This window comes from Capricornis sumatraensis, chromosome 2 (assembly GCF_032405125.1).
Source record: "Capricornis sumatraensis isolate serow.1 chromosome 2, serow.2, whole genome shotgun sequence".
NCBI classification, from domain to species: domain Eukaryota; kingdom Metazoa; phylum Chordata; class Mammalia; order Artiodactyla; family Bovidae; genus Capricornis; species Capricornis sumatraensis.
In genome coordinates, this window is record NC_091070.1 from 77,018,804 (window position 1) to 77,029,210 (window position 10,407).

Here is a 10,407-nt window from a genome sequence, read left to right on the forward strand (position 1 = left end):
AAAACATTAAAATCAGAGTAAAGATAATTCTCCCCTCTATTCTATGTTCTTAATTATATCATCTTCATAGTTTAATACAGAAGCTAAAGTAAGAGTCTAGTTAATTCATCTAAGAAGTTATCTTTAAACTATATATTTACAAATAAGATAAAGATACTAAATGTGTCCAGAATATAATTCTATCCTGATATTCATAAGCACAAGGCACTCACTGGTGAAAAAGATTGCTCTCATTATTCTTATTCACATATAATCACAGATAATAATTTACCAAAATCCCTTGGCAATTTTGGAGGAATTCTTGAAAGGTGACTTTCTATATCATTTTAACATTAATGAAATATTGTAAATGGTTTTTAAATCTTGATTTTTTAGCTCTTTCCCACCTCTAAAGCCTAATATTAAATCAAAGTAATCTTAAAAAAAAAATAGAGCCCAAGGAATAGACTCCACGTAGTCAACAAATCTAGTTTTTAATTCTTGCTGTTTGTTGCCTCTGAAAAATATTTAAACGTCAATTTAAAATACCGTTAATGTCAGTTAAAGGAATAACACCAATTAAAATACCTCACATACATATAAAATTACTAGATGATTCAAAATGGCACATTAAAAATGTATAGCCTTTCATTGTGAAAAATGCCTAATTTTATAACAGCACCAGAGTCTGTATTCCTTTTATGAGAATTTTGTTACCATTTTTCATACACCATGATCATTAAGGATCCTTGGTAGTAGATAGACTTAAGGTAAGAAGATAATTAAATGACACACTTTCCCAGGTTCCTACTAGCTTTAAATTCTGTGATAGGAAAGAAATACTAGATATTAAGTTGCCCCATTGTTGTTGATCATTCTTATTCCATCCTAATTCTGTATGATTTCATTATCATGAGCTGCCTAAATTTTTTTACTTAACTCCTTTCTCCAGTCACCTATACTTAAAGGTGTATGTTTTCTTTCAGGGTCTCACTGTTCTACACTGAATGGACCCATTGCCACAATGAAGAAAATGCCCTCACACTCTTAAATGAACATATACTCTAGTCAGTACCGGCTCTGGCTACTGTAGTTCTGAATTCTAAGTAGCTAAGAAAACCATTTATAGTTTAGCAGTTCTATGGAACAATGTAATGAAGAACATGATAACCACATTTTCCTGGTATAAAGCATGTCGATATTGAAAGATACCAGCTGTAACCACAACAACTTCACTGCAGTTTTCTGTCTTCTCTGTTATAACATGCTGTGTCCCTTCACCCTTCCATCCTGACCTATCTGTGTGGCTGCTGAAAGATCCATGGCTTCTCCTGTTTCTTCTTCTTTTGTTTCAGCTGCTTCACCAACTTTCTCACTCTCCATCTCTGTTTCAACCGTTTCTCCTGTCTCACCTTCAATGTGTTGGTCCTCTTCGTTAGTGTGAATTTTCCTGGCCATTTCCACCAGATGTTCCATGCTTTCAACTGTTCTTTCAGGTTGGAGCTTCTGCATGTTCCCAGGACCTTCCACAGTTTTATGGAGTGAATCAGCCTTTACAGCTGTCTCCACACACCGACTTGAGTCCAACACTTCCGGTCCGCCATGCTCTCTGGGAATCGTCTCTCGAAGCTGGGGCTGCTCATCTTTCCCCAGCGTCTCCTGAAGTTGCTTTTTTCTCTCGGCTCCCACAGACTGACTTCCGTCCGACACTTCCAGAGATGCATTCTCTTTGGGAACTGTTTCTACAAGTTGGGACTGCTCATCTTCTCCAACTGTTTCTTGAAGGTGCTGCGTCTCAGCTGTTTCCACAGGCTGACTGCCTTCCAACGTCTCCGGAGATTCTGTCTCCTTGGGAACTGTCTCTGGGAGTTGGGACCGTTCACCCTTTCCTCCAGCTTCTTGAGATCCTGGCTCTCTGGCTGTTTCCAGAGGAACTCTCTCAGCTGTTCCTAGAGGCGTCATCTCTCCGGCAGCTTGTGGATCCTCAGTACCTTCCACTGCTCCAGGAGAGTCCCTCTCTCCCGCTGTTATCAAAAAAATGGCAGTGTGTATTTTCCATACTACTCTCTATTTGTCGCACCCGCTCATTTGTCCCTTCCCTACCATGCCCACAAGTCTGTTCTCTATGTCTGTGTCTCCATTGCTGCTCTACAAATAGGTTCATCAGTACCATCTTTCTAGTTTCCATATATATATATATGCATTAATATACAATATTTGTTTTTCTCTTTCTTAACCTTGTATCATAGGCTCTAGGTCCATCCACCACATGAGAATGACTCAGATGTATTCCTTTTATGGTTGAGTAATATTCCACTGTGCATATGTACCACAGCTTCTTTATCCATTCATCTGTCGATAGATAGCTAGGTTACTTCCATATCCTAGCTACTGTAAATAGTGCTGCAATGTATACTGGGGATACTTGTGTCTTTTTCAATTATGGCTTTCTCAGAGAATATGCCCAGTAGTGGGATTGTTGGGTCATATGGTGGTTTATTTCTTGTTTTTTTAACGAATCTCCATAACTAAAACTGAGCCTGGGTCAATCTACCTGATTCTCTTCCCTAAGGGTTATTCTGATGCTTTCTATGTAATCTATTATGGGAAAGGACTCGGAATACTATTATACTCATTCAATCAATTTTTCTGTGACGTCTCAGATTCTCTCTTCTTATGTGTCTTCATACCTGGGATAAACAGTATGAACCTACCTGCAGTGTGGGAGACCTGGGTTCGATCCCTGGATTGGGAAGGTCCCCTGCAGGAGGGCAAGGCAACCCACTCCAGTATTCTTGCATGGAGAATCCCCATGGACGGAGGAGGCTGGCGGGCTACAGTCCATGGGGTCGCAAAGACTCGGGCGCGACTGAGCGACTAAGCACAGCACAGCACAATCATGCTTGAAATAGGGGATATAGCAAGCTGTAGAAGAACTACTTCTGTTTTGCCTCCAGAGGGCGATGTTGCACAAACTAGAATTACAGTTCAAGAACAGCAACGTTCTTTTAGCTCCTCCTTCACAGAGCTGGCTGAGGTGTCCAGCTGCAGAGATAAATGAGAAGCATTCAGAAGTCAGAAAACATCCAGATTTGTCAAGGAAGAGACTCTTCCAACCATTTCTGCAACATGCTTAAAGCAAGATTCTAGAACATTAACCATACCCACTCAACCATATCCACTCTCTTTTTATACATAGTTTCAAGTATTTATATATATAGTAAAATGAAGTTTCCATAAGAGTTATAAAATCTTTTATAAAGGAAACAATTTCCCTATCTCTTATTTATTTAATACAGAAAGTTTTCTTACATTATAAAGAGTGCTGTTTCCTCAGCCATATTCCTTCTTGTTCAGGAAAGATCTTCAAAATAGTATCCCACAGCTTCTTCACTGCTCAGTCATGAGTCTGGTTCCCATAACAGTGCTTATCACATTGTTGGCCCTAAGTGAGTAAAATTCTATTTCGTCTTCCTGTTCCCTCGAAGTGTGGTATCGCAATTGGACTCTGAATAGAGACACTGTCTCTTAGGAGGTAAGTCTGTCCTGGACTCATTAACACAGCATTGATGTTTCAGGAGGAGCCAAAGCCCAGTCAGTGACCCAGCCTGACAGCTACATCACTGTCTCTGAAAGATCCCGTCTGGAGCTCAGGTGCAACTACTCATCTCCTGTTTCACTGTATCTCTTCTGGTACATGCAGTACCCCAACCAAGGACTCCAGCTTCTCCTGAAGTACATATCTGGAGAAGGCCTTGTTTCAGGCATCAAAGGTTTTAAGGCTGAATTTAAGAGTGAAACCACTTTCCACCTGGAGAAACCATTAGCCCATTGGAGGGACTCTGCCAAGTACTTCTGTGCTCTGGATGACTCAGTTCCTGGGACAGAAAGGGGAGCTGAACATAAACTTCTGGTGAACATGAGGCTATCAGTGACTCAAGAGATCGACTTAGGGCATTTTCAGAAAGATCGTGTATTCTATAGACACGTAGGGCAGAGGGAACTCAACTTAGCTCTCTTGCAGACATGGCCTTAATTTTCAGAGTCAGGATTCATAAGAGGAAAGACAGCTTATGAGGAATATACAATGTCTCCAACAGACTGGAGGCTGGAACTTGCTCAGAGAATCGCTTCAGATGGGACAGTGGCAGCATCTGTTTTTGCATGGGGATTGCCCCATGACCTGAGATCAGACATAGGAGAGAGCTGTGACAGTTTATGCTGATGGCTTTAATCCACTGGCTTCACTTTAACTGAGGATTTTTTCTTAAGATTCTAGATAGTCCCATCTGTGGGTGAATATATTTTGGGGGGAAAAAAAACTAATGGGGAGATGGTTAATAAGAGTTAGAAGAAGGGACTGAGGAAAATCTGATAAAGTAAAAGTCACTAAGCGTAAGATAAATACTGTTTGATTCCACTTATATGAGATACTTAGAATAGTCAAATTCATAGAGTCAGAAAGTACATTGGAATTAAAAAAAAAGTCCATTGGTAGGTGCCAGGGGCTAGGGGATAGTGGGGTAATGGGAGGGGGGATGGGGAATTAGTGTTTAATGAGGACAGTTTCAGTTTAGGAAGGTGAAAAATTTGGGAGATGGATGATGGTGAGAGTTGCACAACAATGTGAATGTACTTAGTGCCACTGAACTGTACAGTTAAATATGGTTAAATAGTATGTTTTACATTATGTGACTTTTACTACGATAAAAAAAATTTAAATAAAAAATCACATTTAAAACAAAAAAAATTTTCAGGGAGAATATTTACCAAATGTTCCTGTTATTTGCTTGGCTCTTCTATTTTACCAAAATCTCAGAAAGATGGAGCTCAGATCTTCCTTAACTGGTCACTGGATCAGGTTGAGGAGGGCCTGGGCTAAGATAATTTGACAGAGATGATTGCTGGAGCAGGATTAAGAGTAGGAATCTGTTAGAGCCAAATAGGGCTGGAGGATCCAGTAGAAAAAAAAAAAAACCCAACAACTACATTATCTATTTCTTTTTCCTCTGATTTTTAGAATGAAAAATTCTTAAAATGACCTTTTATTCTACTGACTTAGAAATTACTCTAATACCCTGCTACAGTGTTGTATCCTGTCTCTCCTCTGAGGAAAAGACAAAGAGAAGAGGGAAATAAGGAATAAAAGTAAAGAGAGGAAAAAGGGGGAAGGTATAAGGAAAGACTGGAGGGAACAAGAGAAAACACTTTGTCTGAAGTAAAAAACGTGGCCCTCACTTCACGTTCACAGAGCAGAATCAGCCATGTGATGTGCAGAATGTCAGGAGAAAGGGTTGGAAGGGAGAAGAGAGGAGGTGGGAATGAGACTAAGGTGGATATTATATACATGGTCAATTTATTTTTTTACCAAAGTCTAATTGTAGACCTCTACTGTGTCTAGTCAAGGCTATGCTTTTTCCAGTAGTCATGTATGGACGTGAGAGTTGGACTGTGAAGAAGGCTGAGCGCCGAAGAATTGATGCTTTTGAACTGTGGTGTTGGAGAAGACTCTTGAGAGTCCATTGGACTGCAAGGAGATCCAACCAGTCCATTCTAAAGGAGATCAGCCCTGGGTGTTCTTTGGAAGGAATGATGCTGAAACTCCAGTACTTTGGCCACCTCATGCAAAGAGTTGACTCACTGGAAAAGACTCTGATGCTGGGAGGGATTGGGGGCAGGAGGAAAAGGGGATGACAGAGGATGAGATGGCTGGATGGCATCACCGACTCGATGGACGTGAGTTTGAGTGAACTCCGGGAGTTGGTGATGGACAGGGAGGCCTGGCCTGCTACTATTCATGGAGTCACAAAGAGTCGGACACGACTGAGCAACTGAACTGAACTGAACTGTTTTCATATACAAAAATAAATCTAAACTTTTAGATTTACAAAACTATTTTAATTTCTTTTATTTATGTTTAGTTTTGTAACAAAAGGGATTAACAAAATGTAATGTACCATGAAACAGTATTTCTTTGTTAGACATTTCATGTAAATAAATTATTCAATTCTTTGTCAAACTTCTGTCTTAATTCTTGTTCAGAAGGCAGGCTCACTGAAAGTATCATCTTCCAGGTTGTGTTAAAACCAGGCCTCTATTTCCCTCAGAGTTTTTTTTTTTTTTTTTCACTGTTCTTACCTTCCATCCAAACTTTCACTCTTTCCTACTTAAAACAATTCTGAAAAAAAAAAAAAAAGACTGGGAATGCTGGGCATTTTGTCTCTCATTGCCTCCCTCACCCTCACCAGCCTGGGTTTCCCCACCCCCTACACATCCACACACCTGAGACATTACACACTGAGCCTGGGCTGGGCCATCATTGGTGGAGTTTCCTGTTAAGTGAGTGACACACCTCAGATGTGATTGATTCTCAGTGATTCTAATGGAACATATTGACAGTAAGAACAAAGTTTCTTTGGACCCAAGACTGCACCTTTCGGGTAGGGGAGAAGGCACTCCAGTAATTGGGCAAGGAGTCATGAAGAGAACATGGGGAATCCTGCTGGGGCTTCTGTGCATCCAGATTTGCTGTGAGTCGGGGTCATCTAAGAGAGGGGACTGGGGAGTGTCCACAGTTGACAATGAGAGGGAGGGGAGGAGAGCTGACCTGGGGCTCCTACATCCTCAGGTGTTTCTTGAGATAGTTTACAGGTCTGGAAATTGCACCCATGACTCCCAAGTGACATCATTTGTGTTTGCCTCTCTCTCTTTCCAAGCAGGGGTGAGGGGAGTGAAGGTGGAGCAGAGTCCTTCAGTCTTGAGCCTCCAGGAGGGAGCCAACTCTACTCTGTGGTGCAATTTTTCTGACATAGTGAACAGTGTGCAGTGGTTCCAGCAGAATCCCGGAGGCAGCCTCACCAGGCTGTTTTTCATAGCTTCAGGGACGAAGCAGAATGAAAGGCTGAGTTCCACACTGAATTCTAAGGAGCGATATAGTACCCTACACATCACAGCCTCCCAGCTGGAAGACGAAGCCACCTACCTCTGTGCGGTGGAGGCACAGTGCTCCCAGGTGGCCTGCAGCCTGTACCCAAACTGCAGCTGCCTCAGCCATGGTCCCTGTCACAGGACAGACTTGCACATCAGTGTTTGCACAGCATTAGGTTCCCTGATTCATGTTGTCAGTATTTAAATTTTCTCTCTAATTTTAAACATTTAAAGCTAACATATAGATTCTTTAAAAAAAATATGGCAAGATTCAAACTCATGTTTCAGCAAACAGTGGAAAGGTCCAACTCAAGGTCAAAGTTAGAGTCTCAAGGAGCAGATACTAAATAGGCTAGTACAGGGAGAAACCTACAAATGTTCATGTGCCGCTTGTACACAAGTGTTTATCTGTTAATATCAACCCATGACTAAACTTTTAAGAAAGAAAAAGGGAGCATTGTCTTGCTTGGTAGTGCTTGTATTCATGACTTTCAGTGTCTGGAAGGCCTTAATATCAAATATAGTAAAGTAGTTAATGTTTAGGTAGCACTTACATGCGATTATTTAATCTCCATATCACTTTTTGACACAGGTATTGGGTTGTCCTCATTTTTTTTTTTTAACAACAAGGGGAAAAAGCATAAAAAATAAAAAGCTGAAAGACTTTACAAGGTAGAGGTGCCCAGTGGCAGAGCAGTACTGGAAGAGAAGCAATCTGACTTCAGATGCCACGGTCTTATTCCTAGCACTCTGACTGTATTCTTAGACACTCATAAGTCAATTTTTTACCCTGATAAAGTACAAAATAGTTTCATGAGAGTCAACAAGCAAACACATTTTGACAATTTTTAATGAGTGAATTCTGAGGAAAAGCTACTTTGAAGTCCCCTATGGAGTGATGGACCTTCCCAGGTGGTTCAGTGGTAAAGAATTCACCTGCCAATACAGGAGACGTGGGTTTGAGCCCTGGATTGGGGAGATCCCCTGAAGGAAGGCATGGCAACACACTCCAGTGTTCTCGCCTGGAGAATCCTGTGGGCAGAGGAGCCTGGTGGGCTGCAGTCCGTGGGGTTGCAAAAGAGCCGGACATGACTTAGCTGCTAAACAACAACAACAGCAATGGAGTGATGGCTGACCCTTAGTTCGCCCTTAGTTCTACAGAACCACCCACGGTCACCTCTTGCAGATCTCAGTGACCCAGGCAGCAGAGGTCAGAACACAGATGAGGACAGAGTCATCCCAGACTCAAATCTTACCAGATCCCTGAGGAGCTGCTTTCTTCTCCCTAAGAGGGAAGTAGCCAAAATTCTTTCATTTGGAGTTTGTTCAAATATACAGTTGCTCAAAAATTTTTATTTTGTAGCATACTATGGTAGGCATTGATCTTGTGGTTAGAGATACCTTATTCCACAATGCAGACAAATTTCCTGCACATATGGATTTTTTATTCTACTATGGGGAGATAAGATGAGAAAACAAACAATGACTTCAAAACTTAAGTGACATTAATAAAATAAAACAGCATAATATTAAAAAGAATCACAGTGGTTGTGTGCTTAGTTGCTCAATGTTCTAAAAAATCCAACTGAGTCTTGAATTTCAAAAAAAAATGGGCGAAAATCAGTGTTAAGATCTGGGGTAAGGAAGAGTTTTCAAATGCAGTAAGGGTCCTAAGACAGAAGGAAATTTGATTTATTTGTGAAAGAAAGATGGCTGGGATATTATGATATATATTATGATATTCCCATAAAATAGTGAAAAAAGAGAGGTGGGTGATAATGGCAAAGATGTAATCAGGAGCTCAGTCTTATGTGGATTTATAACATTATGATTAGATTTATTAAAAGACGCTTTACTCCTTGGAAGAAAAATTATGATCAACCTAGATAGTATATTCAAAAGCAGAGACATTACTTTGCCGACTATGGTCCGTCTAGTCAAGGCTATGGTTTTCCCTGTGATCATGTATGGATGTGAGAGTTGGACTGTGAAGAAGGCTGAGCACTTAAGAATTGATGCTTTTGAACTGTGGTGTTGGAGAAGACTCTTGAGAGTCCCTTGGACTGCAAGGAGATCCAACAAGTTCATTCTGAAGGAGATCAACCCTGGGATTTCTTTGGAAGGAATAATGCTAAACCTGAAGCTCCAGTACTTTGGGCACCTCATGCGAAGAGTTGACTCATTGGAAAAGACTGATGCTGGGAGGGATTGGGGGCAGGAGGAGAAGGGGACAACAGAGGATGAGAAGGCTGGATGGCATCACTGACTCGATGGACGTGAGTCTGAGTGAACTCTGGGAGATGGTGATGGAGAGGGAGACCTGGTGTGCTGCGATTCATGGGGTCACAAAGAGTCGGACACGACTGAGCGACTGAACTGAACTGAAAAACATCCAACTATCTAAAGACCTGTCCCACCAGAATCCCTGGAGCACAGACTGCCTCACTCCACCATGAACTCCCTCAGGGATTGTTGAAGGTCCACAGCTATAGCAGCACGGGGTTCAATCTCCGCAGAGGCAGATGGCAAATGCCTTTGTTGTCCAGTCATTGGCAATGCTCTTGGTAAGTGCCAGTTTGTAGTTGACACTTGTTTTTAAGCAAGAAATTGATTCTGCCCAGTCTCACACAAAGACACATCTCTGCTTTTCAATATGCTGTCTAGGTTGGTCATAACTTTCTTTCCAAGGAGTAAGTGTCTTTTAATTTTATGGCTGCAATCATCATCTGCAGTGATTTTGGAGCCCAGAAAAATAAAGTCAGCCACTGTTTCCCCGTCTATTTGCCATGAAGTGATGGGACCAGATGCCATGATCTTCGTTTTCTGAATGTTGAGCTTTAAGCCAACTTTTTCACTCTCCTCTTTCACCTTCATCAAGAGGCTCTTTAGTTTTTCACTTTCTTCCATAAGGGTGGTGTCATCTGCGTATCTGAGGTTATTGATATTTCTCCCGGCAATCTTGATTCCAGCCTGTGCTTCCTCCAGCCCAGCATTTCTCATGATGAACTCTGCATATAAGTTAAATAAACAGGGTGACAATATACAGCCTTGACATACTCCTTTTCCTATTCGGAACCAGTCTGTTGTTCCATGTCCAGTTCTAACTGTTGCTTCCTGACCTGCATACAGGTTTCTCAAGAGGCAGGTCAGGTGGTCTGGTATTCCCATCTCCGTCAAAATTTTCCACAGTTTATTGTGATCCACACAGTTAAAAGCTTTGGCATACTCAATAATGCAGAAATAGATGTTTTTCTAGAACTCTCTTGTTTTTTTAATGATGCAGCAGATGTTGGCAATTTGATCTCTGGTTCCTCTGCCTTTTCTAAATCCAACTTGAACATCTGGAAGTTCACGGTTCACATATTGCTGAAGCCTGTCTTGGAGAATTTCAAGTATCACTTTACTAGCATGTGAGATGAGTGCAATTTTGCAGTAGTCTGAGAATTCTTTGGGATTGCCTTTCTTTGGATTGGAAAGAAAACTGATCTTTTCCAGTCCTGT

The 10,407-nt window shown here is 41.3% G+C and overlaps 1 pseudogene; it reads right to left on the reverse strand.

Moving 5' to 3' along the window:
- Nucleotides 1–1,236: 1,236 nt before the first annotated feature.
- LOC138096920 (glutamate-rich protein 5 pseudogene) lies at nucleotides 1,237–7,033 on the reverse strand (annotated as a pseudogene).
- Between the last annotated feature and the right edge of the window lie 3,374 nt (nucleotides 7,034–10,407).